The sequence below is a fragment of the Myotis lucifugus genome, unplaced genomic scaffold (genome assembly GCF_000147115.1).
Source record: "Myotis lucifugus unplaced genomic scaffold, Myoluc2.0 scaffold_46, whole genome shotgun sequence".
NCBI lineage: Eukaryota > Metazoa > Chordata > Mammalia > Chiroptera > Vespertilionidae > Myotis > Myotis lucifugus.
The window spans coordinates 2,854,849-2,862,118 of NW_005871094.1; the positions used below are offsets into that span (position 1 = coordinate 2,854,849).

Here is a 7,270-nt window from a genome sequence, read left to right on the forward strand (position 1 = left end):
TATTCATTGTGTGATTTATCAGCAGATACTTTGCAGAAAATACAGTCATGTGCTACTTAGCAACAGGGAGATGTCCTGAGAAATGCATCACTAGGCAATTTTGTCATTGTATGAACATCATAGAGTGCACTCACACAAACCTGGATGGCATAGCCTACTACACACCCAGGCTGTATGGGATAACCTATTGCTCCTAGGCTACAGCGTGTTACTGTGCTGAATACTGTAGGCAATGTGGTAAGTATTTGTGTATCTAAACATGTCTAAACATAAAAATGGTACAGAAAAAAATAGAATGTAAAAGATAAAAAATGGTGCTCGCTTCGGCAGCAACATATACTAAAAATTGGAACGATACAGAGAAGATTAGCATGGCCCCTGCGCAAGGATGACACACAAATTTGTGAAGCATTCCATTTTTTCCCTCTAGTTTAAATTTTACCTTCTAAAGTTCAGATCCAGTTTCATCTCTTTTATAAGGCTTCCCAAATCTTTACCACTCAATAATCAATCTTTTTCCTTTAGTTTTTCAAATGCTTGTCTATCCACACAATTTAACTTTATCTATGCCACCATATTTGCACTAAAGTTTATTAAATTGAATTCAATCCAATAGTAGGGAAAGCATATTAATTTTAGCCTGGCCGGCATGGCTCAGTGGTTGAGTGTTGACCTATGAACCGGGAGATCACAGTTCTATTCCTGGTCAGAGCATATGCCCACGTTTCAGGCTTGATCCCCAGTGTAGGGCATGAAGAAGGCAGCTGATCAAGGATTCGCTCTCATCACTGATGTTTCTATCTCTCTCTCCCTCTCCCTTCCTCTCTGAAATCAATAAAAAAAAGAAAAGATAAAAAATGATACATCTCTATAGGGCACTGACCATAAATGGAGCTTGCAGACTGGAAGCTGCTCGGGTGAGTGAGTGGTGAGTGAAAGAGGAGGCCTAGGGCATTACTGTATGCTATGGTAGATTTTATAAACGTACACTTACTGAATTTATATAACAACACAAAATTGAATCAAGCACAAGAGAAAATGATGCAATTGAGAGACATGGTAAACATGATATGTATGAGGCTGCTGCCAACATAACCTGGCATACTGCTTTACAGCAAGCTTATTTTATGATTAGGAAGAGTACACTCTAAAATAACAATAAAAGTACAGTAAATACAAAAATCAGAAACATAGTCATTTATTATCATTATCAAGTGTTATGCACTGTACATAATTGTATGTGCTATACTCTTTTTTTAAATTATATTTTTCTTGATTTCAGAGAGGAAAGGAGAGGAAGAGAGATAGAAACATCAATGATGAAAGAGAATCATTGATTGGCTGCCTCCTGCACACCCCCCACTGGGGATCGAACCTGCAATTGGGCATGTGCCCTTGACTGGAATTGAACCTGGGGCTCTTCAGTCCACAGGCCAGTGCTCTATCTACTAAGCCAAACCAACTAGGACTGTGTTATACTCTTGTATGACTGCAGTAGGTTTTCTTAAACCAGCTTCACCACAAACACATAAGGAATGCATTGTCCTATGACATTCCGAAGGCTATGGTGTCACGAGGCAATAGAAACTTTCCAGCTCCATTATAATTTCATGCGACCACCATTGTGTATGTGGTCCATAGTTGACCAAAACATCATTATGTGATGCAAGATTGTATTTGAGTCTGTCACGTATTATTAAACCAATAACAAAAATTAACTGTATTCACTTTTGTGAATTTGAGCGTCTTCACTTCTATGAACTTTCTGTCAGCAATAGAAGCTGAATATCCTGACTTGCCCTACCAAACAGCAGTGTGATGGTTTAGTAATGGTAAAGTTTAATTGAGATTTTTCTTTTAGCCCAAGGCTGAAATTGAAATTTTTCTGAAGAAGAAGAACTACCCTCAAACCACTATTGTTTAACATGAATGACTTGGGAATTTTTTTGCTAATTTTTATGTGTGATCTGGTATGAAGAATTCTTATCTTTTAGAGACATATACTGATATATTTATAGATGAAAGGGTGTGATCTTTGGGATTTGCTTCAAATTAATCAGGTGGAGGCCCTGGCCAGTGTGGCTCAGTTGGTTGCACGTCATCCCATGCACAGAGAGGTCTCCAGTTCCATTCCTGTGCAGGCTCGATCCCCAATAGGGGGTGTGCAGGAGGCAGCCAATCGATCTTTCTCTCTCATCAATGTTTCTATCTCTCTGTCCCTCTCCCTTCCTCTCTCTCTAAAAAAATCATTTAAAAACATATTTTAAAAAATAGCTTTACGAAAATAAAGTATTAAGCTTTAATTTAAACACTAATGATTAATTGGCATTATTTACACACAAAAAAATGGATATAGCGAAGGAATATACAGCCATGACAAGTACTTGGAAGGCTCTCACAAGGTATAGGCTAAGACTTGTTCTGTGTCGTCCCAGCATACAGAATTGAGTCCTACGGGTGGAAGATATAGGAAGGCATATTTTGGCACAAAAAAAGGCTTCTCTGAACACAACATTTTTCTAAATATTAGTTGGGAGAAGTGAATTCCTGGTCACTGGAAGTGGTTGGGCCAGTCTGGTGTTGAAGATCTGGAAGACCTTCAGTGCCTCAAGGCACCACCAAACAGACTGTCTGGTTGAGGCTGAACCGGCTAAGTCAGCCCTACCATTTCCACTGCAGCCAGAAGCACAGCATTGTTGTTTAGCCTTGGGGCCACCTCAGCTCCTGACTCTGGCTCACTTCCTACACAAACAGAGGGCATGGCTGCAGGGAGACAAACCTGTTTATCAGAATTTACGCCTGTGAGCGCTGCTTTGCATCTGTTAGATTCCCCAAGGACGATAGTGCAAGGCTGATAATTATGGTGAAGCAACTGTTTGAACTACTTGTTTGGGTACTTGGCTTCCAGTCTGGACGGAGAACTCAATTATTAAGTTACAGAACATTAAAATACAACAATGACAGCAGTATTTTCTGCTTTACAATATTACCTTTTTGTTTCGAAATAAACAAAGTTGGAAGACAGACGCTGCACCCATAAAGTGCTGAAATCAGAGAAGAAAGGAGTCAAGAGATTATTTCCCTGAAATCATTCTTTTCCTCTGAAAGCTTAATCAGAAAGGAAGGAAATGGGCTCAGGAGTTCTAGTGCCTTTACGCCTAGGTCCAGGTTATTGCCAGGAGCTGGAGTGCGGACCAAAGGGACAGACTCTTCTGGGCCGGCGTGATCTGAGAGGCAGGTGGAGAGTGTGGATCTTTGGATCTACCGGAGAGGCAGGCCCGAAGGGACTACTTTGGTGGGTATGAAAATGCGAATACTTTGGAGAGTGGTTTCTAACTTCACTGTTTTCCTAACCTAGTTCTGTGTTTTGTTGTTGTTGTTGTTAATACTCACCCAAGGACATTTTTCCCCCATTGATTTTTAGAGAGAGTGTAAGAGAGAGAGGTAGAGACAAACAGAGAAAGAGAGAGAGAGAGAGATTGGTTGCCTCCCACATGCATCCAGCCAGGACCAAGGATCGAACCTGCAACTGAGGTATGTAACCTCGACCAGAGTCTAACCCGAGACCCTCTAACCAATGAGCAAAACAGGGTAGGGCTCTGTGTCTGGACTTTTAAGAAAATATTTGGTCCTTGATTTATTTTGAAGAATATGTATGAGTGAGGCCTGTGTTGCTTTATTAGAATCATTAAAACCAAGAAAAGAGGTTGGTAAGAGAAAGAATGAGCTGGGGCTTGTGGATATTTTTTTATTTTCAGAAGCCTGCCCCCTCTTATGACTCCACAGCCTTTGCCTCGGTGGAAGAGTGACAACAATGTGTCTTGCTTGTGCCAACAGAAGGCCAAAGCCCCAAATCCAGAGACAGGCTGAGGAAGATACGTAAGTGAAGTCATGGTGTGGCGACCTTGACCAACAACTTCACAATGGATAAGATTGTATTTGGACGTGGTAGTGCAATGTGCAGAGAGCCAACACGCAGAAGGCAACAGGGCTGCTCAAAAAGTGGAGCCTCACAACCTGCTCTTTCTAGTGATGTCCAGAGACTGGCGTTTGCAGTGTTAGCAAGACAATAAAAAAAGAAAAGAAAAAAAATTAATAAGGGATCTGCCAGGCTTCTCCACTGTAAAGTCACTCTTTGCCCCTTAGTAATTGTCCTAGTCAGCTCAGGCTGCTGTAACAAGTTACCTGGACTGGAGTGGCTTACACAGCAAACATTTATTTCTCACAGTTCTGGAGGCTGGAAGTCCAACATCAAGGTTCCAACAGATCTAGTGTCAGGTAAGAACCCACTTCTCGGTTTGCAGATGGTCATCTCATTGTGTCCTGATGTGGTGGAGAGGGGAGGGAGGAAGGGAGGGAGGGGGAGAGAGAGAGAGAGAGAGAGAGAGAGAGATCTCCCACATCTCCTCATAAGAGCACTAATCTCATTGATGAGGGTGTCCTTCTCATGACCCAATTACTTCCCAAAGGTCCTATCTCCAAATACCATCACATTGGGTGATGGGATTTGAACATACGAAATTGAGGGGGGACATAAACATTCAGTCCATAATTGTAATTAAGCATTTTGTGAAGAGGTACTTTGAGATTAGGTAAATATCCTATTCCTCAGTACCCGCTGGTGTTTCTTGGATGGACTAGTTATTAATATGATTGCCCATCGTTTTTTCTATATTTATACTTGGCAATATGCTGTGAGGAAAACTTTTAATTTTCATTTATTTATTTCAGTCTCACAGACCCCTCTCTTATTCAGTGGGTCATAATCCATTAGTGTCATTATTAATTTTTATGCTCTAAATGAGCTGGCCTCTGTGCCTGTAGCCAGGACCCCCTCATTCATGAGCACTCCCTCACTTTCTGGTGGAAAAATATATTCCTGCTTCAACCCTGGAATTAGATATTTCTCCAAGCAACCCTAGTCTCTTTTAATGGAGAATGGTACATACACATCTATATATAGTTCCACAAATCTTTACATCTCAATTTCTATGCCAATCTATCTCTGTGGAAAACCACGAGTTCACACTAATTCTAATCCAATTCCACAGGGGCCATTCTAGGTTTGTATCTTTTCATAGTTGTCATCTCTTACAGTGAGAAATCTGACTCCGTGGCTGACTACGTACTAGTCATTTGTAGAATCCAGTGGAAAATGAAAATGCAGGGGCCCTTGTCCAAAAAGCAGGGGAAAGATGCCAATAAAGGTACTGCATATAAATCTTTTTCCTTTTTCCAGGGTCTCTCTCTCTGTCTCTCTCTCAACTAGTCATACCTGTTTTTATTTGTTATTTAATGTCAAAATGGTAAGTTATTAGCATGAATTTTACTGTTCATCTTTCTATTATGCAGTATCAGTTTTAAATGCAAATAGGAGAGCATTGAACTCATATGGAAAATCAGGAGAACATAACACAACTCATATTTTGGAGCTCATACACACAGATGTATGTTGTTTTACCAGGACAGTGGAAACATTGCACAAAACTAACTCAACTGTTTTTATTTCACTTCTTGATGTACACACGTTCTTCCAGCATGTTCTTCATTTGATTTACTGATGAATAAGGATGTGCCAAAAGGAAAAGAAACTATGGTTTGCTCTATTTTTTTCTTCTATATCATCTTCAGTACAAGTGACTGTCTAACAAACAGAAGTAACACAAGTAAGGGTTCATGTGGCTAGGTCAGGACCACCGAATGACCTCCTTATCTTAAGGTCAGCTGATCCGGGACCTTAATTATATCTGTAAAATCCCCTTTATCATACAATATAACACAATCATGTGAATGTTATCACATTCAAATATTGGGGGACCTTTTAGAGTTTTGCCTACTACATCTACCTTGAAATAGACAATGGCTGCATCCATCAGAGGGAGTGTGGCCCTGCCAAACCTTGATTTTGAACTTCTAGCCTCCGGAGCTGTGAAAGAATATGTATCTGGTGTTAGAAGCACCACTTGTGTGGTAATTTGTGATGGAGCCCTAGGGAAACTGCTATACTGGAGGAAGAAATAAAAACTGGAATAATCAGAATACTGCTGTTCATAGGAAAACAGCAAGGGGTATGAATTCAGCTTATCAATAAATATGACAGCCATTATCTTTAATTTCCAGGATTCTTCAAAGACTGGGCAGTAAGGATATAATTTTGCTGATTATGATGGCCCAAGGCCCCTGCGAAGCTAACATACACAAGCTGTCTTTGTCCCTGCTTCTCACCAGAGCTATTAGCATGGCTTGACTCATAGAGATACTACTGTGGCTGTTCTCCTCCACTCATGCTTCTCTGGCTCCCTGAAAGCTGTGTCCTGGTAGAAAGCAGAGCTAGTGCTAAAGCCTATCACCAAGCCCTGTTCAAATCATAGTTAGGAGGAAGTTGATAGTAGTGGGGGTGGGGGGTGGGGATATACCTGTTTCAAGTTTGGAGTAGAACAAATAGAATGGAAGGGATGGAATAGCGATAGTTTTTCAATTCCTATTTTAGCCTCATTATTAGACCCGAGTGAGGATAGGAGTAAAAATTTGATCATGAATTAAGACTGACATTCTCCACATATCACCCTGGACTGCAAAGTGATCATCTCGGTCCCAGTTTAAGAGTGTCATGTAGTCCCTGAAATTTATGATTATTTGTAGAGTCCTTCATGGCTCCCTCAGAGTATGTGGGAAGGCACCATGGGTTGTAACAATTAAGAGACATGATTTCAGTTTTCTCAACTGTAAATCCAGAATAAGTACTTTTCATCCATCCATCCATCCATCCATCCATCCATTATCCTTCATCCATTCATTATCCTTCATCCATCCAACAGATATTGAGGGACAGGGGATACGACAACAAATGAAACAGACACCAATTCCTGCTCTTATAGAGCTTACATTCTACTGGGTAGAAACATAACAAGCAAGCAAGCAAACAAACAATAAGTAAAATATATATATGTTAGTTAAATAAATGCTGTGGCAGAAAATAAAACAGAAGGGAAAGAGAAAGAAGCAGAGGAGATGGATTAATTTTAAATAAGGTGGTGAAGAAAGGCCTCACTGAGAAGATGATAAATGAGCAAAGGCCTGAAGAATATGTAGCAGAGAATCACTCAGTTACCTGAAGGTAGAGCATACCAGACAGCAAGACATGAGTGGGGGGGATAAGGACACATATGTAATACCTTAATCAATAAAGAAAAGAAAAGAAATTTTAAAAAGAAGAACTCAAGGGGCAAACACAGTGGTAACCACAAACCATCTCTCTTGTGTAATATTT

The 7,270-nt window shown here is 40.4% G+C and overlaps 1 non-coding gene across 1 annotated transcript; it reads left to right on the forward strand.

Annotated features, from left to right (window-relative positions):
• Positions 1-314: 314 nt before the first annotated feature.
• Positions 315-423, forward strand: LOC111825926. The gene has a single exon (XR_002829157.1). It is a non-coding gene; the product is annotated as a U6 spliceosomal RNA (small nuclear RNA).
• Positions 424-7,270: the final 6,847 nt, after the last annotated feature.